Raw genomic sequence first — 26,763 nt, forward strand, 5'->3', positions numbered from 1 at the left:
ATCAGCAAGAGTTTTTTAATCCATTTAGACCAAGTAGAAAGTTAAAACGTGTTTTATCAAATGCCTTGTTAAACATATCAGCTTTTTTGAAAATTAGTGTGCACTTTCTCAATATCAATTAATTTCTTTTCAAAGCAATCCCGTATAAAACGATATTGATTTTCGATATGCTTAGTCATTGAGTGTTGCATTGGATTTTTGGTGATACTTATAGCAGCAGAGTTATCAATATAGATGGGAGTAGTAAGACTCTTCAAACCGTAATCCAACAAGGGTTGCTGGATCCAAAGAACCTGTGAACAGCAACTCGAGGCTGACACGTATTCTGCTTCTACGGTTGAAGTGGAGACCGTTGTCTGCTTCTTACCCTGCCAGGAAACAAGCCGGCTTCATAGGAATTGACAATCCACTGGGGTCGATTTAAAGTTAATCTTGCCTCCTCCATAATCCGAATCAGAAAACGCGGTGAATTCAAAGCTATCATCCTTCAGATACCATAACCTGGCATCAGGATTACCATTCAAATAGTGTAGTATACGTTTAACCGCTTCCAGGTGAGTCACTCGGGGACTTGATTGGTACCTAGCATACAAACAAATTTCAAACATTATGTCAGGACGAGAAGCAGTTAAATACATTAATGAACATATCATTGCTCGGTAAAGGGTAGAATCTACGGTATCCTCCAATTCGTCCGGTGACAAATTGTGACCCACGTGAAGAGGCGTCGAAGGGAATTTTCCGGCAGTTATCTTGAACCAACTCAAGACGTCGTTCACGTATTTCTTCTGATGAATGAAGATTCCCTTATTAGACTGATGAACCTGCAACTCTAAGAAGAAATTCATCTCCCCCGTCAAGCTCATTTCAAACTTCGTTTGCATCGACTTCTCAAATTCCTTATACAACTTGTCATTTGTTGAACCAAATATGATGTCATCGACATATATCTGGACAAGGAGCAGATCATCACCAATATTCTTATAAAATAGAGTGCAATCCACAGTTCCTCACTTGAAGCCATTATCGGTTAAATGGTCAGCAAGTGTGCTGTACCAAGCTCTCGGGGGCATGGTGGAGACCATACAGGGCCTTGTTCAATCGGTAAACTCAGTCCGGTTAATCTGGATCTTCAAAACCAGGAGGCTGCAAAACAAACACTTCCTCGTTTAGTTCCCTATTGAGAAATGCACTTTTTACATACATCTGATAAACTTTAATATTCTTGTAAGCCGCATAAGCCAAAAATATTTTTATAGCTTCCAATCGAGCAACTGGAGCATATACTTATGTGTAATCTATGCCTTCTTGCTGCTGAAAGTCTTGAACCACTAATCTTGCTTTGTTTCTTATGATCACACTACGATTGTCTTTCTTCAATTTAAATACCCACTTCGTAGGATTAGGTTTCTTAACTCTAACGGGTTTATCAATGAGATCCCATACACCCAGTCGGTTAAAACTGTTGCAACTCTTCTTGCATTGCTTCTACCCAAGATTGATATTCGAGCGCCATACGAGTATTCGTTGGTTCTATTTGAGAAAGAAACAAGTGCATTTCGCGAGATTCATGATTCCTGAGGAATACATATCCGCATACGAACACAATACGTTAGAATCATTTGAAGTAGCAACTTGATGATGTTTTTGCACACCTACATCAATATCACCAATGATGTTGTCCTATGGATGATAAGTATGAATCCGAAGAGTAAGATTCTTAGTCACAATAACATTGTCAGATAAATTAGTTGGATTCTCCTTAGCATTATGAGACGATTCACCAATCTCATGTGTTTCAGGAAATGGATCCGAGAAGGAATCAACAAAATGACCATCATCCGACGAGATAGAAATCACATCAGATGTATCAGGAAGATCATCTTGTGGAGCTTCATCATAATTAGAAATAGAACATCCAAATGGCTCCAAGTATTTTAAGTTAGGCTTACGCTTGTTCAGAAGTTCATAACTCGTCTTTTGAAGCTTCTTCACAATCAAAGCACGATTGAGCGTGTAGCAAGCAATATTCACAGCCTTGTTCCAGAATTGAACAGGAAGCTTACAATCTGCTAGCATTATTCTCACAGCTTCAATCAATGTTCTGTTTTCCTTTCAGCCACCCCAATCTATTGTGGTACATACGGAGCTCTGAATTCTCGATGAATTCCTTTCTGAATGCAAAAGAAATCAAATATAGTGTTTTTGAACTCCGTACCATTATCACTTTTGATACGTCTCACTTTCAATTTGTACAGTAATTCGATCTTAGTGATTAGATTTTGAACCAGAATGGGTGTTTGATCTTCTGAACTTATAAATAACACTCATGAATATCTTGAGTAGTCATCAGTGAAAACTAAACAATACCAATCACCAGCAATACTCGCATGATTCACAGGACCAAACAAATCCATATGAAGTCATTCCAACGGAGTATCAATGGTATTGATTAACTTAGAAGGGTGTGACTTCTTCTTCTTCTATATTCCCTTTTTACAAGCAACACAGTGGTTAGTTAACTTAAAATGTTTTAAAGAAACACCATCAACCAGGTCATTTGCCATTAAATAATTCATTTTCCTAACATGAATATGACCCATTTTTTCTGTGCCACAGAATCGTGTCTTTTTCTGTTGCCTTAGAAACAAAACATGTTTCTACAGAATTCGATACCTTTGAAGTGATGTTTAATACATAAATATCATTTGAACGAGGAGATCGCATAACTACCATATCCTCAGGAATAACATTTCCTGGTTTCAGTATTATGCACTCCTTATCATTAAATATGGTTGTGTATTTCTTATCACAAATTTTCGATACACTCAACAAGTTGTGATCTACTTTATCACAATAATTAACCTTTTCAAACGTGATGCTACCATTTGACACATCACCTTCCTTAGTGAGCATACCACCCGAATTACTAGAAATTACGACATACCCTCCTTGTATATTTTTGAAATTTGTTAAGAGGTTGATGTTTTTGGTAATGTGACGACAGCAGCCACTATCCATGATCCAGTTTTCACCAGAAACAGTCTTGGATGAACTCTGCACATTAATGAAAAATGATCAGTTCAAAAAGCAAGCCCAGACCTCAGTCTTGGACACTTTTTGAGTTTCACTTGAAATGTTAATGTTTAATGAATCCAAATGTGGTTTAGCCACTTGTGAATAAGTCACAGGTCATTTCTACTTTCTTTTCAAGTATGCGGCTTGAACTACGCCTGTATTAACGTTCTTGCGAATAGGTTCCATGGGAACAAAGTTGGCCTTTAAATTATTCGTAATTTCATTAACATAAACCACCTTTCGAGGATTCACATCCGAAAACATAATATGGGTTTCATCTTTAAAAGACATTTGTCTTTTCAAAATCTCCTTAATCACAGGAATGGATTTGGATTGTTCATTAATAAATGGATGAAGATTTTGAGATTTCTTCAGTCCACAGTTTCTGACAACATGACCTTGTTCACCACAGAGAAAACATGTTCTCATGTCAACACGTTCGTGTGGCAGCTTAGTGGAAACTTAGGCAACCGAAGGTTAATGACAAATGTCGGCAATGAGACCTTTGTCCAAGTCATCAACTGTCACGTATTTCTTTTTCATGTAGAAATCAAGGGTTGAACAGTTTGAAAAGCTGTGTAAGGTGTCAGTTCCATTTGATTTAACAAATTGAACTTTCTTAGCAGATTTTTAGCATTTATCAAAGGATCTATCACATTTGATGTCTTGGAGTTCACAAACTTATGTTCAAAGTCTTGAATCTTGGAAGTTTTATTTTGAAAGACACTTTCAATCAATTCAGGCTTGATTAAATTAAGTGGGATATCTTTCTCAGTAAACACCTTGCTGATTCCTTTAAACTTAAATACACGACCAGTTGATGGCTTAGAAGCAACAAGATTGATAAAACGCATCAACTCCTCATCAGAAATCGTTGGTTTTTCTGATTTCTTAGCCTATACTTTAACTAGTTTCTCCTTTTTCACTAGAGATGTGTTTGATCCATACACCACCTCCTCAAATTCATGAGGTCACATAGAATGTGTTTTGAACTTGGAATGTTCTGGTCTTTGTGTATCACTTCAGGTTCAAACACATCCTCAATGATAATGTTCTGGTCTTTGGGCTTTAACATTATCAGTTTTTACCAGTTTAGGTTTTTCTTCAACAGCAGATTCATTAACAACAGATTCCTCTTTTCCAGCAAATGGGTTTGAAGTATAATTGTTACAAAACGGTGGTGGTACTTCAACAAAACCTACACCTTTCTTTGAATCTTTTTGCTTACCAGTTACTTCAATAATCATATTTAGCAAAAACGATGAATTTCTAAACTTTTCCAATTTACTTTTCAACTCAAGAACTTTATTCTCAAGTTCTGTTATCTTAGTTTGATGTTTCAAGATTTCTTGAAATTGCTGATCATTAATTGTCATTTTAACAGACAATTCAACTATTAGATCATGGTTACTAATAGACAATGCTTCAATTTTCTCCCTAGATCTCATTTGAGATTCTAATGATTGTCTATAAGTATCCTTGAGAGAAGCAATTTCTTTCACCACTAAGTTATTATGCTTTTTCAGCGATTCTAACCTAGGCTTAATATTTTCACAATCAACACATGGCACATTTACTGATAAATTAACAGAAGATGAAGAAGAAGAACTTACCTCATCGATATTGGCCATACATGCAAATGTGGTTGGTTTCATTTGACACGAATCATCATAATCAGATTCAGTGTTATTGTCAGATGACAGCTCATTCCCCCTTGCGTCTTGAAACCTTTCATTCATCTCGAACATAGCCAAGTTCGCTTGATTATCGTAGCACAACAGTCTTTGTGTCCAATCAGTTCCATCAGCATTAGAAATAAGTGTTTGTGATCACGATGTAGAAGGTTTACTACCAGAAGGTTTATCAGTAGCATCAGTACTCTTCTTTCCAAAACTTCTATCTTGGCTTCGAGGTCCATTGTACTTTTTCTTTGGTTTGCCACACTCATTGGAAAAGTGGCCAAATTCTTGACAGTTATAGTATTTGACTTTTAACTTATCAAACCCAACCCTTTTGTTCAAAGATGGTAGATATTCCAAGTTCTTTGCATGAACTTCTTCACTTTTCTCACAATCATTAACATGTTCCACTTAAGATCAATAAGTTCCAAATCATCAGGGTCGATTTGGCCATAATCTTCATCGCTAACTCACTCGTGGCAATTTTTCTACCAACCAAATTCTCATACAAAGTCATAAAACCACACAGAAAGAAAAAATTTTGTTTAGCTTCTTTCATGTTCACGTGTGGTGGTGCAGAAAATTGACTTGCTGTAACAGAAGTTCCAGAACCTCTAGAGTTATCAGTGAATCCAGATGCCATAAAGTATACATTAGGATCGCTATAAGTTGACGGTCCCTCATTTTCATTCTGAGTAAAAAAAGCAGTGATTGGAGATGTAGTGCTACTTAATGGAATACTTCCTCCATAAAAGGATGGATCTTGAAATTCCTTTGACGATTTCTAACACTTTAGGTCATATTCTCTAGCTTCAATATTTTGCATAAATTCTGAAGCCGCCAAATCTTCGTTTTTGAAATAATTATTTTCCGTCAACACCATCAGAAATGTTGAATATGAACTCGGTAAAGCATTCTTAACTGTATCCCTCTTCTCAAATTCAGAAAGTTCCATCTTTAACTTATTCGTCTCTGCTATCAAGTGATTAAAACGAGTAAGCATTTCCTCAACAGCCTCTCCTTTTAGTAAGTTAAAGTTTCAGAATTGGAACTTTAACATTACTTTCTTGCTCTCTTCTGTGTTTCCCATGCTTCTCATTTTAATGTGCTGAAATAATGAAGCACAGATCTTGATACTTCCAACTTGATGAAATATGTTTGATGTCTTGTAAATCACACTTGTTTTACCGCACCATTTATCACTGTTTAGTTGCTTTTATATCTAATATTCAATGCTTTTAGCTTGTCTTAGCATAATTTTACATAGTTATATATTTTTCGTAGATTGCGGGTTTTAAAGAGAAAAGAACCGGGTTTATGGAAGACGAAAAGGGCCTTTATGATCAACGTTTGAAGAACCAAGTTAAAGCCCGACCCAAAAGCCCATTTGTGTGAAGTCTTGCATAAATCTATTATATAATAACACAAATAAAAATAAATAAAAAAACCCTAACCTCCAATAATAATTGTAGCGTACGACAGACAGGGGGATCGCAAAAAGAAAAAGAATAATATAATTTTGGAGACAAAAGTCAGCGCACATTGGAGAACGGCTGGGAAGGAGCGCACATTGGAGAACGGCTGGGAAGGAGCTGCAATTATTAGTTTGGTTCAAAATTATTTTGGTGGCTACGTATAAAAAGTATTATAATTTTGAAAGTATTAAAGGGGCAGCAAACATTGAAGAATCCCTGGTTTGTTATTCATTAGTTTATATTCTTAAACATTCAAGAGATGTTTTCTTTTAATACTTTTATGTTGGAGTTTGCTTTGGATGTGAGTAGCAAAATTACTAGAACTACCTAGGTTGAGATGATTATTGATTTTGTTTGACGGTTTATTTGGTTTTAATTAATTACATGACATAATATTATTGAAAAGCTTTATTTAATTTAATCTTTGACGTGTTAAAATATTGTTTTTATATAATTATTGTTTGTGATTCCGCGTATAACTTTGATTGATTGATTGTGTGTCGTTCAGTTAGGGTTCTACATTTAGGTCTTATACTTGGTGTTTTTGATATGTTTGTGGTTAGCGCAACCATAGGAATCTTGAGTGTGATTAATTATTAAAATTCAATAGGTTCACCTTCCATGTGACCGAGAGGTAATAGGGAGTCGGTTTGTCTCGCGTCTTTATTCGGTTAGGTTAGAATTGCGCGAGAATGACTTTTGATCTTATCCGGTTTAGTTTTGCGTGCAAATATGTGTCTTAGATCGGGTTAGATATTGTTACCCCTTTATCTCTATAATTGCTGGTACCAATTTTTAGCGGGTTTTGTATCGTTGAGTCCGAGAGGAGATGCGTCATTAGGGTACCTTAGTAATCTTTTTCCCGGTGCATTTATCCAATCTTCTTAGATTTTTTAGGGTTAGTTGGTGAGACCGAGAGGTAATCTAGCGAAATTTAATGAGCCTAAGTTGATTATTTTAAGACCCCGATGTCGTGTGATTAGTTAATTCCATTAGCCGTTGAACTGTTAATAGGATTCTTGCCTAGGTAGTCGTTTCTCCATATTTGTTAAAACCTCGTTAGTTCCGTTGAGTTAAGTTAAGTTAGTTTAAATTAATTAAAATAAAATAAAAAAATAACAAAATCAATTAGAAATCTTTCTGGGTAGGACTTGGATTAGGGTTTATAATCTGAGACGTTCTCACGTGTCTTCGAGTTCGATATCCGTACTTTCCTTTTCTTTGTTATACACGACCGGTACACTTGCCGTTTGTGTGAAATAGGATCGGATGTTTGGTTTTAAAAGCTTAGTTGCTATTCGTGTTTTATTTTTATATATATTTTCGCACATCAAGTTTTTGGCGCCGTTGCCGGGGACACGGTTTGAGGCGATTGTAACGATTCCGACGAAACCAGGTATACCCTAACCGGTAGACGTTAGTTACGTCATATGTAATGTCGGGTACAAGAGTTACCATGATAATTATACGAGAATACATAGTTCATTGTATTGATTGTACGTGAATACATAATTCACCGTATTGAATATGCGATTAAATGATCGATAGTTATTGAAACCCGAATGAATCGAGGGTTCAATTATAGACGAGATATATGATATTTAGTGATGTTACGAAGTATTAAAGCTTCGGGATGAGTGGATTATAGCACAGAAAAAGGATTTTGATTTAATAGTACGTCGGTACGTTAAACGAAACCTTTAATACCAAACCGAGCAAGAGACGATCGATCAAGCCGAAAAAGATGCGTAATAACTAATAATATGACGTTTTAAGTTAATAAATGTCATGGTTTAAGTTTTTAAATCGGTTTTATATAAATTTTATTTTTAAGCCGAAAAACGACCGTTTTAGCCTCGTTTTAAGCCGATTTAAGTGTTTAACCGAAAAACGAACTGAACCAGATTATCCACGACGTTATCTGGATTACACAATCCAAATGTGTGGCCATGGATGGACTGTGGGTCCCACCCCACCCCTTAACCTAGTCCGATCGGACCATATGCCACCAAAACACAATTCATTTTCTTTTTTCTCATTCAACCAAGTCCAAATCCTCTCAACCTTTCAAACCTTCATACAAAAACCCAAGTCTTTAATCAAGAAACCAAGGTAAAGATCGAGATATAATCATTTTCATAGTTCTTTCTTGAGTTTTCTTTCAAGAAAATGAGGTTTCAAATGAAAAATGGGTGGAAACCCGAGATGAAACCGATTCTTGTATGATCAAGTGATGTATACAAGTTATACAAGGGATCTTGGTCCAAGAAATAAGTTAAACGAGTCAAAAACGAATTTTTACGGTTAAATCTTTGTTTTTAGTATCATAACCGTAACCGTGAAAGAAATGGCTTGATCGTGAGTGTAACTTGCTTGGTATTGTGGTATGTTGTTTGTAGGCTCTGTATTTAGTGGTAGATAAGGCGGAAAGATGAGTTTGTAGCTTGTAGTGGCGGAAAACGAAAGGTATATTCGGTTTTTGTCGGTGTATGTGTTTTTGGACAGATTGTTGGTCGTTTAGAGTTAGGTCACGAAATTTTACAGAGGTGTTAAACACATGAAAATATGAGTTCTGTGAATTTTTGGTAATTTTTGGATGAAGGATGAATATTTGGTGAATTTAATGCTCGGTTTTGGCCAAAAATGGTGAAAAATAGTTAAATATCATGAAAAATTCTGGAAAATTGTGGATAAGCTTTTCATATCATGTATAAGTCACACACAAAATTTGAGGTCCGTTGGAGAAGTCTAAGTAGGCTTTTCGGTTAAACGAGTTCTAGGGATTTCTAGCTCGGTTTTAGTAAAAATGGCATTTAAAAGAAGATTTTGGTTTTGGAAAAATTACAGGGGACTATGTGGATGGCAGGGGACATCCAGGGGAAATTTGGGATTTTTCTAAGATCGTTTGGTATTTACGACATATTTAGTGTTTAAATGGTGTTTAAAAATAGATAAGTAAATTTTAAATATAAGAATTAATTCTGGAATTATTTTTATAAAATTCCCCACTGTTAAAAAGTGATTTGTGCAAAATTTCAAGATCCGAGAGTAAACGGATAATTATTTGTGCTAATTATCAAACTTTAAAAGTAAAACGCGTAAACCGGTGAAGTTCGCTTAAGCGCTGACTGGTGTACAAAAACCCTAAAAATGAACTATTTTCATATAAGTGAGCTAAACAAGTAAAAATAAATCATCCGAAAATAATTCGGATGATTTGAGTAATTTTAATCTATTTTAATAGTTTCCGGTACGCCAAAGACGGAAACGGGTCCCGCGGCCAATCGGGACGTTTAAACCGAGCTATAATTTCACATTTTAAATTAAATTATCAGACAACCACTATTTTCGGGTCGTGTGCGACCAAACTCATTTTTGAAACATAAAAACGGATAACAGTGCTATGCACGCAAAACGAGAAAAACGACTAATAGTAATTGTGACCTTGGAACTCTAAACGACATCACAATCTGAGTCCGGAGAAGTGTTTCTGGGTTAACCTTGCCCCCAGAATGGGTACAGTGCTGGGTTGACAGTGTCCCCAGGTGTACCAATTGATAAGATTAAAGATTATATAAACAATAATTGTATAATAATGATCGTAGGGATCATATTACAGATTGGACGAGTTAACTGATATTGATTGTTGTTACCTACTTGCATGTGCTAAGGTGAGTTTTCACGAGCCCCTTTTACTGAACTGTTTTAAATATTTTCCCGGGGTGGAAAGCATGTTTTTTTTATCAAAGTGTTTAAGTACATGCTGATCGCATGGAAATGAACGTATTTATAAAATGTTTATTGTACGGGAATCGTACGGTAATGAATTAAGACGGTAATTGTCTGAGTTGCTAACAGTGTAAGGCCCGAAACAGTGTTCTGGGGTAAACGAGTTCCCAGGGATTATCAAATGTGTTTCTGGGGTAACATAGTTCCCAGAGGTTATTAAATGTGTTTCTGGGGTAACAGAGTTCCCAGAGGTTATTGGAAGTGTTCTGGGTTAACAGTGTCCCAGAGGTTATTAAATGTGTTCTGGGTTAACAGTGTCCCAGAGGTTATTAAATGTGTTTCTGGGTTAACAGTGTCCCAGAGGTTATTAAATGTGTTTCTGGGGTAACAGAGTTCCCAGAGGTTATTGGAAGTGTTCTGGGTTAACAGTGTCCCCAGGGGTTATTTGATATGTTTCGGGGTTAATAGTGTTTTTCACTTGTGGGCTCAGTATAATTACATCGCTTATTTTTTATTACCATAATGATTTGTTATGGTGTATTTAAATTAGTGAAACTCACCAACTATTCGTAGTTGACCCGTTTTCTCACATGCTTTTCAGGTACAACTAAGATAAAGTGATTGATTACGTGCTAAGTGCTTGATGTGTGTAAGGTTTGCGTTCTGGACGTTAGGTTACATTATAACAGATAGAATTATGAATCGTATTGTATGATGTGTGTATCACCTAGACGGTAAAGAAAGATGAGACAATGTAATTTTGAAGTATATTAAAGCATTCGGTTTTCTTTATAAACAATGTGGTTGATATCAGAGGTGTCTGTCGCATCCCGTTTACGTTTCCGCTGCGGTTGCGGGGTGTTACACGATTAGAGAACGACCCGAGTTTGGGGACTTACCTGTTTTCTTTTTTACTTGCTTATTTGCTTTTATATGTTTTTATTTTAATTTTAGTTTAGTTAATTTTAGTTTTTATTTATAGTCGTATGCGTCATACCCTCTCACAAGGACCGCCAAAGCTTGAAACGTCTGACAATACCGAGAAAGTCGAGCCCAAGAGAAAGCGTTCTGTTTCACCGACAGGTTTTGATTATTCTTCTTCTTCTGTTCCTTCCGCATCTTTTAGGGATAGGAACATGGGTGACCGACCGCCGAGGAGAGTAGTAGCTGACTATGGTAAGCCGAAAACGAATCCTCATTCAAGCATCACTTTACCGAACGGTGCCGCCGCTGGCAACTGGTCCATTCCTTCCCACGTCATGCAACTCATTAAAACCACACTCCAATTCGAAGGGCTACAGAGCGAAGATCCTTCAAACCACATCGACATGTTCGTTCAAATCTGTGAAACTTTAAATATCGGCAACATAAACGATGAAGCCATCTATCTCCACCTTTTTCCCTTCTCACTTTCCGGAAAAGCGTACAAATGGCTGGATCTATCACCACTTGGGCGGGCCTTCAAGAGAAAATCATGACCAAATTCTTTCCGCCATCTAAATCCGCTCGACTCCGTGAGGAGATTTGTTCTTTCCGCATGAGGTCCATTGAGTCTTTCGGGGATGTTTGGGAAAGATTCAAGGACCTCCTTCTTAGTAGTCCTCACCACGGTTTAGACAAGTGGATTCTCATCGAGAAATTCTACAATGTAGCCACACAACACATGAGAGAAATGTTGAACCAGACTGCTATTGGGAACCTCCTTAAGAACAAAGATCTAGATGAGTGTGTCGTCCTTTTTGATGATCTTGCAGCGAGCTACGATGGGTACGGAGTTAGAAATTCTTCCACGTCATTGAGAGGAGTACTTCAGGTCGATTCGAGCACTAGCATGCAGGCACAGATTGATGTTTTAAGCAAAATCGTTAGAGATCTTACCGTTAAGAGCGCCGCAAAGTGTGAGGTTTGCCTAGGGGGTCACGACACCATTGACTGTCCTGTTAAGCCAGATAGCAATCAGGAGGAGGTTGACTTCGTTAACAACCCCTTGAGATATCAAAACCACGCCCTCGGCGGGAACACCGGCTGGAGAAATCAAAATAACTATCGAGGGGGATAAGCCACTGGCCTACCAAGCCCAATACCAAAACCAGCGTCTAGAGAATTTATCCAGGCAAGGGAGTTCAGATCAGGAGAGTTCGGAACAAGTGGGGAGAGAAGATAAGAAAGCCTCACTGGAGGAGATGATGGTTGAGCTGTTGAAGCGAGATGAAAGAAACCGAGTGACAAATGAGGCGAAATTTCCGGAACAGGGTGCTATGTTGAAGAACCAGGCCACATCTCTAGCTAATATTGAGCATCACGTCGGAGAGATTGCCATCCAGTTATCCGAGAAAGCACCAGGTTCACTACCAAGTAATACTGAGAAAAATCCCAGAGGGGTCGCCAAAGCAGTGACTACTAGAAGTGGGGCAAGAAGAGAAAGAGAGGCTAATCCTTCAAGAGTTGTCACAACTGCGGTTGATGAAGGAGATCAGGTGGACGAGGAGATCCAGATGGAGCCTCCTCCGGCCGAGGCACACCAGCAGACTTTTCCGGCGAGTACGAAGCCGGCCGATAAACCTTCATCTTCATCTAACACACCTCTGAGAGTCTACAAACCCAAATTCCCTTATCCTGGCAGACTCCGATCGGACAGAGACGAGGAGCAAAACTTCAAGTTCCTTGAACTTCTCAAGCTGCTTCACCTGAACATTCCTTTCCTTGAGGCACTTACTCAAAGGCCCAAGTATGCCAAATTCCTCAAGGACATTCTGTCCGATAAGGAGAAGCTAGCTGAGGTCTCTTCTATTCCATTGATTTCTGGGTGTTCTGCAGTATTGTAGAGCAAGTTGCCTAAAAGGATGGCCGATCCTGGGAGTTTTACAACTCCCTGCATCTTAGGCGACGATACACTTCGACATGCTTTGGCCGACCTTGGGGCTAGCATCAATCTCATGCCGTATTTTGTGTTTAGTAAGTTGGGTCTTGGCGAACCGAGGCCAACCCGAATGAGTATCCAACTTGCTGATCGTTCCATGAAATACCCGCAAGGGGTGGTCGAGAACATGCTTGTTCGTATTGACAAGTTCATCTTCCTGGAGGATTTTGTCAATCTTGATATGAATGAGGATGATAGTGTCCCGCTAATTTTAGGCCGACCATTCCTTGCCACCGCACAGGCGTTGATCGACGTCCGTGAGGGCAAATTAATTCTGAAAGTTGTGGATGATAACGTCACCTTTGACGTATGACAATCACTTAAGCACCCCAAGTCGGCGGACGACTCCTTGTATTTCGTTGACACCATCGTATCACATGTGCGGGAGTTTTTCATTGACATATGTGGAGGACCTACCTTGGAGCCACAGATTCTTGATAGGGATATTTAAGAGGTCGAGATGGTTGCCATGACCACTCAACCATTGATGGATGACACAGTGTCACCGCCCTTAGATTAAGAGTCAGCTGTTGAGATCGTGTGAGACGATCTGAGAGACCGACCTTCGGTTGAGAGCCCTCCTCCTTTCTTAGAACTTAAGGATCTACCCGATCATCGGAAGTATGCTTTTCTGGACGTGGAGAGGAAGCTACCCATCATCATCGCGTCTGCCTTGACGGAGGTCGAGAGGTTGAATTTGTTGAAGGTGCTGAAAGCGTATAAGGAGGCGATATCGTGGAAGATTTACAACATTAAAAGGATTAATCCCTCATTCTGCACCCATAAAATCCTCTTGGAGGATAATTTCAAATCCGTCGTTCAGCCTCAACGGAGGCTTAATCCGAAAATGATAGAGGTCGTTAAGAAAGAAATCATTAAACTCCTTGATGCGGGAATCATTTTTCCAATCTCTGATAGCACCTGGGTGAGTCCAGTTCAAGTGGTTCCGAAGAAGGGTGGCATGACTTTCGTCACCAATGAACGGAACGAGCTTTATCCGATTAGGACTATGACCGGTTGGAGAGTCTGCATCGACTACCGCAGACTGAACGATTCCACTAGGTAAGACCACTTTCCTCTGCCCTTCATTGATCAGATGCTAGAGCGTTTGGCAGGTCAGCAGTACTACTATTTTCTGGATGGTTTCTCCAGAAATTTCCAAATCCCGATCTCTCCCGATGATCAGGAGAAAACCACATTCACCTGCCCCTATGGCACGTTTGCTAATAAACGCATGCCCTTTGGACTCTGTAACGCTCCAGCTACTTTCCAGCGATGTATGGTGGAGATATTTCATGACACGATCGAGGATTACATGGAGGTCTTCATGGACGATTTTTCTGTTTTCAGGAATTCTTTTGATCTTTTTCTCTCCAACCTAGATAGGATGATGGCTCGTGCATCGACACTAACCTAGTTCTCAACTGGGAGAAGTGTCACTTCATGGTACGCGTGGGCATCGTTCTAGGACATAGGATCTCGAGTGCGGGGATCGAGGTCGATAAGGCTAAAATTGAAACCATTTATAATATTCCCCCGCCCACTTCTGTGAGATCCTTCTGTAGCTTCTTAGGTCATGCAGGTTTCTATCGCCGGTTCATTAAAGATTTCTCGAAAATTGCAAGACCGATGACCAAGCTACTAGAGAGAGACACTCCATTTGCCTTATCTGAACAGTGTATCGAGGCGTTTTATCTTCTAAAAGACAAACTCGTTAACACCTCGATCATGATTGCTCCCGACTGGTCTATGCCATTCGAATTGACCTGTGACGCGAGCGACTATGCCGTTTGAGCAGTGCTTGGACAGTGGAATGAGAAGCACTTTCACCCGATCTACTATGCTATTCAAACCCAAAATACTGCTCAGGAGAATTACACCACCACCGAGAAAGAGTTGTTAGTTGTGGTGTTTGCATTTGATAAGTTTAGGTCATATCTTGTTTTGTCCAAAACAGTCGTCTACACGGATCATGCTTCCATACGTTATCTTTTCAACAAGCAGGACGCTAAGCCTCATCTTATACTATGGATCCTGCTGCTTCAAGAGTTTGATATTGAAATCCGAGATAAAAAGGGGGTCGGGAATGTAGCGGCCGATCACTTGTCACGTCTTGGGAGAGACAAGAATGGAGAAGCTAGGGTCATCATCAATGACCATTTCCCGATAGAGAATCTTATGTTTGTCAGAGCCCAGGATGACGGCTACCCGTGGTTTACCGATATAGCGAACTTCCTTGTCGATGGTTCCCTCCCTTGGGGGATGTCTCACCAGCAAAAGAAGAAATTCTTTGCCGACGTAAAGTTCTACATCTGGGACGACCTGTTTCTTTTTCGTATAGGTGTTGATCAGCTGGTGAGGAGATGTGTAGATGTTGAAGAGAGGTGGCGGATTTTGAGCCACTGTCATGAGGGACTGAAAGAAGGTCACCATGGTGCTGTTCTTACTACTAAGAAGGTCTTTGATTCAGGATTTTATTGGCCTTCGATTTTCAAAGATGCTCATGCATTCGTTAAAAGTTGTGACCGATGCTAGTGTGTCGGTAACATCTTATCCCAAAATGAGATGCCCCAAAATGCTATTCAGGTTTGCGAGGTTTTTGACATTTGGGATATTGATTTTATGGGCCCGAACCCGTCTTCTAGAGGGAAGAAGTACATACTTGTGGCAGTTGATTACGTCTCCAAGTGTGCCGAGGCCAGCTCCTTGCCCACTAACGACGCCCGAGTTGTAGTGAGATTTCTGAAAAATATTTTCTCTCCACTACGTGAAAATTGACCTTCGGCCACACGAAAAAAGTGTGGCCGTAGGCCTTTAGCCACACCCATTTGGTTCATGTCATATGTGGCCAAAGGTCGCGACACCGTGGGTATGATATGGCCACATACAGTTTTTAGTAGCCTTATGTGGTAATAAATGTGGCTAAAGGGTACAGGCATTAGTTGCTGGCCATCAAGAATCCTCTCCAATAAGTGTGGCTAAACCGTAGAAAATGGCCACATGACTATTTACTATGAGTGACCATTACACGTATACAGCCACATGAATTCATGTTTCAGCCACATGAATTTTATAATAATGTGGCCAATAGGGTTGTGTTAAGCTTGCATTGTGACCCATACCGTGTGGATATAGCAAAGAAATGGCCACTTAAATTAAAAATAGAGTGGCTAATTATATCATACAGACACTAGAAATTACGTTAAAAGTGGCTAAAAATGTTTGCTTGCCACCCAAACACTCCTTTGTAGATTATAGTGTGGCTATTGTCTTACCGTTTGTCACACATAATGCTTTTTGTAATTTAAAGTGTGGCTATAGTCAAACTTTTCGTCACACATAGTAAGGTATTGTGTGGCTAATCATATCATATAGACACGGGAGGTTATTGTCAATGTGGCCAAAAATGTGAACTTGCCAGTCAAACACTCTTTTGTAGTTTGTGGTGTGGCCATTGTCTTATCGTTTGTCACACATAATGCTTTTGTAATATAAAGTGTGGCTATTATCATACTTTTGATCACACATAGATAAATGTGGCTATTTCATAAGTTTAACAAACACAATAACATAAATTCAAAACAAGTTCAAAATATTTGAAACTACAACTAATTACTACCGACCTCAAACTTTCTCATAAACTAATCAAATTGTTTTTGCCTCCTTTCTTCGTTTTCCTTAAGTTTGTTCCATTTATTCCATTCGTTGCGCTCGTTCTTCCAACTCGTTTCTTGACTTCTTTTCATCTTTTTCCATTTCGGCTCTAACTTTTTGAACCTAAAATTGTTAAAATATTAGCATCATAACTAGTAAAGGGTTAAGGTGAGGCGAAACCTCAAAGCACGACGACTATCACGCACAATCACATTAGATATAATGTATACACAAACAAAAACTTGAATCGACGACTTGTTAGTGAAAATAATCAATGTCAACTGTACTAAAAATTTCTAACATGTATTCACACATCGTATCATGGCAAATCAACCAAACATACATCATACAACTTAACTTATGATCACTTAGTTCACGAGACAGATTATAGCATATACAAACTGATTTTATTCACTAAGACAAGATTAAGTATAAATTCTACAAAATTTACCACAGTAGAATATATGAATTAGGTTTCTCAAAAAAAATTTATAATATTTTTCTCATACATACAAAACTCACAATAATTCAACCATTAAAGATATGTACCAACAGTTTAGCAGATTGCACAACAAACACTTGTATAATGGTTCTATCGACTCATTAATCTAAATTGCGCAAGACCAATTGGGTTGTCTTCAAAACACATAATACTAACTTTCAGAACTGGAAACAACCCGTTTGGTTTTTTCAATAGGGAGTTATGGTGTCGGAAAGACAGGCCAAAATATAACTCCCCAAATCAGCTTTGACCATTGTTTTTGTAAAATCATAAAAACTATTCAAAACATGTCCAAAAATTACAAACTTTATCTCTCTAGAAACTAGACACATAGTTCTATACCCTAGAATCAAAAATCGTTCAGTAATCATCATTTAACATCAAGTTACATACCAATAAATAAACAAAAACGAATCTGTCAGCAAACTGTTGTCATCAAACAAGTGAAATACATACCTTTTTAGCGATGAAAGAAGATGTACTAAGCTTCAATTACAAGAAATAACACTTAAAATTGAAAATCCTCAAACTTGGTTCTTAGGGTTCTTCACACTCAACACGAATCCGGCAAAAAACGAGATAGAATTGATGAAAACCGACACCACACGTGAATTCCTCTCGCAAAAATAATTAGATTAGAGCCCGGAATCAAAGGATTTAGTTAAGAATTGAGTGAGTTAGAGAATTAATGATTGAGGATTATGGTGGGTGTAAAGAGATGAAGAAGAAGAATAATAAGAAGGAATGAAGAGAAAAAAAAAGGTAGGTTAAATATGTGGTCAAATTAAATTTAAGAATAGGAGGGTAATTCAAAAATTTTTAAATAAAAGAGGGGGTTGAATTTAATTTGAAATTTTGTGGGAAGTGAAATTAATATGAACTAAATATGAATTTAATTTATTTTTAATAATTAAAATAAAGAGTTGTTAGTGTGTGTGTGTGTGTGTGTGTGTGTGTGTGTGTGTATAACAACTAATTAAAACTTATATAATATAAGAAAATTGTATTTTAAATATAAAAACATATAAAATAAATACAAGTGATATTTATAGTTGCTCTAATAGAGTTGTATAAGAGTGTAGTAATCAGTGTTAACGCCCAATAAACCATACTTTCATTAGTGGGTCATACTAGTTCTTGTTCGGTGTTAGTGTCCCATTATAACATCTATCATGTCACAATTGCTCTAAAAGAGTTGTATAGGACTGTCATTAGTCATGGTTAGGTGTTAACGCCTGAAACACACCATACTTTCGTCAATAGACCTTATTTGGCCTCGATTTGTGTCAATGGCCCAACATGTTATACATTCATCAATGGGCCTTGATTGGTATTAGTGGTCATTATAGCATTTATCATGTCCCCGTTGCTACAAGAGGGTTGTATATGAGTGTAGTGAGCCATAGGCATGTGTCAACGCCCGATAACATGTCATAGTTTTATTAATGGGCTATATTGGGCCTTGATTGTTTTTAATGGCCAATATCGTCTCTATCATGTCATAGTTACGTTAACAGGTTTTATAGGAGTGTAGTGAGTCATAGTTGGTCGTCATACTTTGCATTAATGGGCCGTCTTGGGCCTTGATTGTTGTTAGTGACCCATTGTAGTCTCTATCATATCATAGTTGCTTTAAAAGGGTTGAATATGAGTTTAGTGAGTCATGGTTTGGTTACGCCCGATAATATGTCATACTTTCGTCAATGGGCCTTATTGGACCTTGATTGTTGTTAATGACCAGTATGGGTCTATCATGTCATAGTTACGTTAACAGGTTGTATAGGAGTGTAGTGAGTCATAGTTGGTCTCATCAAATGGCGTTGATAGGTATTAGTGGCCTATTATATCATCAATCATGTCATATTCGCTACAAGGAGGTTGTATATGAGTGTAGTGAGCCATAGTGATGTGTCAACGCCCAATAACATGTTATACATTTATTAATGGAACATATTGGGCCTTGATTGTTGTTAATGGCCCAATATATCTATATCATGTAATAGTTAATTTAACAGGTTGTATAGGAGTGTAGTGACTCATAGTTGGTGTTAACACCCAGTAGCATGTTATACTTTGCATTAATGGGCCGTCTTGGGCCTTGATTGTTGTTAGTGACTCATTGTAGTCTCTATCATATAATAGTTGCTCTAAAGGGTTGAATATGAGTTTAGTGAGTCTTAGTTTGGTTAAAGCCCAATAATATGTCATACTTTCGTCAATGGGCCTTATTGGACCTTAACTGGTGTTTGTGGCCCATTATAGTCGTTATCACATCATAGTTGCTCTAAGAAGGTTATATAGGAATGTCATTAGTCATAATTAGATGTTAATGGCGGATAACATATGATACTTTCATCAATAGGTCTTATTGGGCCTTGTTGGTGTTAGTGGCCCATTATAGCCTTTTTCATAGTCACTTTAATGGGCCATATTAGTGCTTGTAATCTCTTAGTGGCCTATTATGGCATGTGATATGTAACATTAGATATTTAAGGGTTATATCGTGTTATAGGGAGTCATATTAGACCATAATAGACAAATACTCTTGAATGTTTAAGAATATAAACTAAAGAATAACAAACCAGGGATTCTTCAATGTTTGCTGCCCCTTTAATACTTTCAATATTATAATACTTTTTATACATAGCCACCAAAATAATTTTGAACCAAACTAATAATTGCAGCTCCTTCCCAGCCGTTCCCCACTGTGCGCTGACTTTTGTCTCCAAAAATATATTATTCTTTTTCTTTTTGCCACCCCCCCCCCCCCTTTCTGCCGTAAGCTACAATTATTATTGGAGGTTAGGGTTTTTTTTATTTTTATTTGTGTTATTATATAATAGATTCATGCAAGACTTCACATAAATGGGCTTTTGGGTCGGGCTTTAACTTGGTTCTTCAAACATCGATCATATATTACTATGTAAAATTATGCTAAGACAAGTTAAAAACATTAAATATTAGATATAAAAGCAACTAAAACAATGATAAATGGTGCGGAAAAACAAGTGTGTTTTACAACACATCAAACATCCCCACACTTAAGACTTTTTCGTCGCTGAAAAAGAAATTTACACAGGATCATAATCCAGTGAAAACAACAAATTCTCTGATTATTTAACATTTCTAAAGCAATAGAAACAGCTCGACATATTGACCGCGATTGCCGGTATTGTTGCCCACTTAAACCCAGCCACTAACTAATCAAGCCCCCAATTGCATTAAGTGTTTTAAGTCCAAAAATCAAGGCTACACCAACCCCGTCTTAGACAAAGAGAGCTAGAAGAACTAGACTCGAAGCAAACTGGTTCGAAAAATCACCATAAGCCCAGGACTCGTTGATGGTACTAATTAGATGCATAAATGGTCCTGTGGAGGTCGTACGAGCTATTCCTAAATATTATTAGATGGATAAATGGTCCTGTGGAGGTCGTACGAGCTATTCCTAAATATTATTAGACTTTGTCCTATAAATTCTTAATTTGATATTTATTGACTAAGAACCTTCGAGCCCCAATAGTGTATCTTCAGAGTCACTATCCCCTTGGTAACACGTAAACTTTAAGTCCCATCTAGTATGTGCATCTTTGGTCTCTTTTACCAACTTTGAGAATGCTTCTTTGGCATTTTACAATACATAACATTCTCACAATCGCTTGCTTTTTGGAACAACTTTTCGTAATACACTTTCAAAACATACATACTTTTTTTTCTTTTTCTCTTTTTCTTTTTCATTTTTTTATATCATCCTAATGTATATAACTATTTCTAAGCTCGTAAAAATATGAACATGTGGTAGTGTGTTGGTTTGAGTGCATCTAAGTCTTTCCATCTCAATGTTTTCAGATTATGGTAATCCTCCTGAAGCATCGCAATTCGGTTTCACCATTTTTTTCAAATTATTATAAATATGAAATCTGCTAAAGAGGGCTATCAACGCTAGTTGGGCCTACCGACACATCCCAAATCAGATATGCAAACCATCTATTCTTCTTTTATTATTATTATTATTATTATTATTATTATTATTATTATGTATTTCAAAAGTTCCGAGAGTTTGCTAAGACAACGGTAATAATATCATTTCCCGCTTAATGTAGAAGAAAAACAATTTTCAATGCACATTTTTCTTTAAAACTTTTTAAACAGCCTTTATTTATTTATTTTTTTTAATTCAATCGCACCAGTCACTTTCAGTTTTTGGGTTAATGGTTATCCCGTATGTCTACAATTAGATAACAGGACCAAACAAATACAAGTTCATATATGCCCTCAAACTTGAGTAACCAACATAATTTTCAGCGAAAGAGTGTAAAATGTTATTATTAATTTTTTTTCTACAACTAGGTAAAATAAATCTCATCCCCACACTTAGAATGAAATCGTCCTCGACAAGAACAAGGAAAAGAAATAAAATAAAATAAATAAAATAAAAATAAAACTTAAAATATTCAAAAGTAAAACAGAGAACAGGTTACTCCCCTGGTTTATATGCAGAATCTTCAGCAGTTGTGTATCAATCGAGCGACCGTATAGAATTTCATTCGCGGCCGCAACCTCGGGAGAACCAGTTCCAAAACACCATCAGATATATCATGCGCATAATAATACCTGCAATAACTCAAACTCGCTCGCATGTAGCGGCGTACAAAACAGAAAACATAAGAAATAAACAAATTTTTGTGTTAACTTTTATTTTTTTTTTATAAATAACAAAAATAAAATAAATAAATAGATAATAAAGAAAATCAAAATACACACTATACAACTCGGGATGTCTCCAGAGTGATGCATCCAACACGTCTACGCCTCGGTGAGTGAGTCAAGGTAGAACACCTCGACTGTTGATCAGCTACCGGCTCGCCTATGTAGTGCTTCAACCTGTGACCGTTCACCTTAAACTTACCTCTTTCGTCTTCAATCTCAATTGTGCCATAAGGGAATACCTCAGTAATGGTGAACGGGCCTGACCATCGGGAATTCAGCTTTCCCGGAAATAATCGTAGTCGTTAATTATATAGCAAAACCCGATCCCCGCACTTGAACTGTTTATCACCTCTCAACTTCCTATCATGCATCTCTTTTGTCTTCAGCTTATAATTGTACGAGTGTGCATAGGCATGATCGCGAAGTTCCTCTAACTCATGTATCTGATGGAAACGGTAAACTACAGCAGTCGAAATATCAAGGTTAACTGTTTGAAGCGCCCAAGAAGCACGGTGCTCCAACTCAACAGTCGGATGACAGGCTTTCCCAAAAATCATCCAAAACGGTGTGGAACCGGTCGGAGTTTTGTACGCTATACGGAAAGCTCACAAAGCATCATCTAATTTGTCGGACCAATCCTTTCGGTTTAGCCCAACCTTCTTCTTAAGAATGCGTTTGATGCCCCGGTTACTCACCTCTACCTGACCACTAGTCGGTTGATGGTAGGCAGTCACAAGCCGATGGGTGACCCCATACCGTTGCAAAGCCTTCTCCATCTGCGCGTTACAGAAGTGAGCACCTCGATCGATGATCATGGCTTTCGGTACACCAAAACGAGCACTACGTGAATATTGGCTTTTAGCACACCTCGGTCTAAATGCGTGGCTAAAGGTCGCTTTCGCCACACATTTGTTATTCGTGTGACTAAAAACACACCTGTTAGAACATTTAGCCACATAAATTAGATTTTTGTGGCAAAAAATCACACCTGCTGGAACATTTAGCCAAACTTTTTCAATTCGTGTGACAAAAAACACACCTGTAAGAACCTTTAGCCACATAAATTAGATTTTTGTGGCAAAAAATCACACCTGCTAGAACATTTAGCCACACTTTTTCAATTCGTGTGACAAAAAACACACCTGTTAGAACCTTTAGCCACATAAATTAGATTTTTGTGGCAAAAAATCACACCTGCTGGAACATTTAGCCACACTTTTTCAATCCGTGTGACAAAAAACACAGTTGTTAGAAACCGTTAGCCACAATTACATAAAAAAATGTGACTTTTACTTGCCACACTTAGCAAACTATGGCTAAATATGATCTACGCTCATAGTAGTTTGATAACGATGTGGTTAAAAACTAATACATATGGCCACACTTACGGGTATATGTGACCACAGAGTATTGTTTGTTAGCCACTTATAAGTTTTATATGTGGCTAAAAGTTAACGGTGACAGCAAACAAAACGTGTGACCGTTAGTAGTTAATGGCCACACTTTAATTGTTTCATATGTGGCTAAAAGCTTATACATGTGGTCATACTTAAGTGGTTTATGTGACCATAAAACATTGTTTTATAGCCACTTATAAATTTTTATGTATGACTAAAAGCTAACAGTTACATTAAAACAAAAGTGTGACTGTTGATAATTAATTGACACATTCTAGTTCTTTTGTGTGACCAACCAGACATCCACCCTTCAGTAACCAATCGGAACCCTAATCCATCACCTGCTGCTAATACTTTCATCACTCATTAACATCGATTGAAGCTCATCTTGGTTAGGTAGGTGATTTATACTTTAATTTCGAGAAATTTGGGTGTTTGAGGGTTTGAATGTAAGCAATTAGGTCTTGGATTCAATCGATTAGTATTCGTTCTAATTTAAACAATCTTGATACAAGTTGCAAGTGACATTTTTGAATCTTTACTTTTTATCATTGTTGGATTTATATTTTCTAACGGGGGTTTTTAACATGATTAATTAGAACCCTAGTGATGTCATAAACATGTTAGGGTTTGAGTTTTGTTGAGAACAGTTGGCTGACAGATTCGTTCTCATTTATTGATTGGTCTGTAACTCGCTGTTAAATGATGATTATTGATCGATTTTTGATATTAGGATATAATATTCTGAGTCTAGTATCCAGAAAGGTAAATTTTGGATGAGTATTGAATACCTTTTATGATTTTACAAAAACATATGTCAAAGCTGATTCGGGGAGTTATATTCTGGTCCATTTTTTGGACACCATAATTCCCTAATGACAAACCCAAACGGGTTGGTTCCACTTCTGTAACTTAGTATTATGAGTTTAAAAGATAACCCAATTGGTCTTACACAATTTGGTTTAATGAGTTGATAGAACCATTAAACTAGTTTTTGTTGCGCAATCTACTGAAATGTTAGTACCTATCTGTAATGGTTGAATTATTGTGAGTTTTCTATGCTTGAGAAAAATATAATAAAAATTGTTTGAGAAACCTGATTCATATATCATATTGTGATAAATTTTGTAGAATTTATCCTTAATCTTTTCTTTGTGAATAAAATCAGTTTGTACATGCCAGAATCTATCTCGTGAACTGAATGATCATAAGTTAAGTTGTATGATGAATATTTGGTTTCTTTGCCATGGTATGATGTGTGGATACATGTTAGGACTTTCGGTACTGTTGACATTACTTATTATCACCAACGATTCGTCGGGTCAAGTTTGTGTTTGTGTGTGAGTTCATACGTGGGTCTTAGAGTCATGTGTTGTTGAACATACTCTCATAACTTAAAACACTTGTACTAGGTAACAGTTAACGAGTCAAATGCATTCTTTGGTTTTGAGAAAACTCTGTTACACGTGACACCAGGTTTTGGATTGAAAACACGGACATACTTGCATACTAGTTTTGAAAACACTAAACATTTGCCTATACTTGTTTTCTGGATTAAAAACACAAAATGTTTGGAAGTATTGGTTATGTAACCTGCTAAAACGGGCAAAAACGAGCTAAACTATTGATTTTTTATTGCTGAATTGCTGCAAAATTGTTCAAAACGTGCTAAAACGAGCTGTTAAGTGTTGAAACGGACTGAAAAATCGATGAAATGAGCTGTTTAACATGATGTTTGCTGTAAAAACGAGCTGTTACGTGCTGAAATGAACTGAAAACTTGCTGAAACGAGCTGTTTAACATGCTATTTGCTGTTAACATGAACTGTTAAGTGCTGAAACGGACTGAAATCGCTGAAACGAGCTGTTTAGCATGTTGTTTGCTGTAAAAACGAGCTGCTAAGTGCTGAAATGAGCTGTAAAGTGCTGAAACAGACTGAAAAATCGCTGAAACGAGCTGTTTAACATGATGTTTGCTGTAAAAAAAAGCTGTTATGTGCTGAAACGAACTAAAAACTTGGTGAAACGAGTTGTTTAACATGCTGTTTGATGTTAAAACGAGCTGTTAATTGCTGAAACGTGCTGTTTAGCATGTTATTTGCGGTAAAATGAGTTGTTAAGTGCTGAAACAAACTGAACTGGAACATGAATTTTAATGATAAAACTAAAACATTTCCTCCGTTGTCCTTGTTAAAAAAAAAAGACTTGAGACCCGTTTTGACCCGTTCCGACCTTTGTTACCCTTTATCTCTATAATTGCTGGTACCAATTTTTAGCGGGTTTTGTGTCATTGAGTCCGAGAGGAGATGCGTCATTAGGGTACCTTAATAATCTTTTTCCCGGTGCATTTATCCAATCTTAGATTTTTTAGGGTTAGTTGGTGAGACCGAGAGGTTATCTAGCGTACTTTAATGAGCCTTAGTTGATTATTTTAAGATCCCGATGTCGTGTGACTAGTTAATTCCGTTAGCCGTTGAACTGTTAATAGGATTCTTGCCTAGGTAGTCGTTTCTCCATATTTGTTAAAACCTCGTTAGTTTCGTTGAGTTAAGTTAAGTTAGTTTAAATTAATTAAAATAAATTAAAAAAATAATAAAATCAATTAGAAATATTTCAGGGTAGGACTTGGATTTGGGTTCATAATCAGCGACGTTCTCACGTGTCTTCGAGTTCGATATCCGGACTTTCCTTTTCTTTGATATACACGACCGGTACACTTTCCGTTTGTGTGAACTAGGATCGGTTGTTTGGTTTTCAAAGCTTAGTTGCGATTCGTGTTTTATTTTTATATATATTTTCGCACATCAATGTTATCGGGTAAAGCCATAGTAAGAGTTGAATATGCTTTAGTCTCGATCTCTAAAGCCTTCTTTTCCTCTTGTGTGTATTGAGTAAAAGGTTTAGGAGTAAAACCCATAGTTTCATCACCAAGCATTGGTACAATATAGACATCATCCAGACATCAAGAGCAGTCGAGATGCACAGAACCAAGATGTGCTCGAAAACGTGGTTCCCACTTTGCAAAATCACTGAATATTAACAGTCGTGGGCATTTTGAATAGGATCCAATTTCCGCATCAAGGTGTAACATTTGTTGCATATGTACATTCTGAGATTCCAATGCATAAAAACCAGCCATTGTAATTAAAAATTTCAAATTTTAACAAAAATCTAAACTTGAGGGTTAAAAGTGAAACTTCAGTAATGGACTAGAAACAGTTAACTTAACGAACTGAGTGAAGTATGGATGACGAAATAGGAATAGTAACTTAACAAACCAAGTGAGGTCTGAATGACGAATCGGGAACAGTATTTTGACGAATCACTAACTAATCAATATAACGAATCAATGACGAATCAATGACGAATTATAATGACGAATTAAAGACGAATCAGTAACGAAACAATGATGAATCACTGAACAAATCAATAGAAGAATTGATAACAAATCAGTGATGAAAGTGTAACGAATCTAAACACGAAGTGGCTACATTAATCACGAATCAGCTACAATAAATAACGAACTAGGTTGTTATTCTGTTGTAACAAACTCTCCACGTGGCAAGAATCAGTTAAGGTCTAATAGCGAATTAAGACACGTGGTTAACGAATTGAGCATAAAG

Source organism: Bidens hawaiensis, unplaced genomic scaffold, assembly GCF_021521415.1.
Source record: "Bidens hawaiensis isolate Kalapana, Puna unplaced genomic scaffold, B.hawaiensis_p1.1 tig00004868_1, whole genome shotgun sequence".
NCBI classification, from domain to species: domain Eukaryota; kingdom Viridiplantae; phylum Streptophyta; class Magnoliopsida; order Asterales; family Asteraceae; genus Bidens; species Bidens hawaiensis.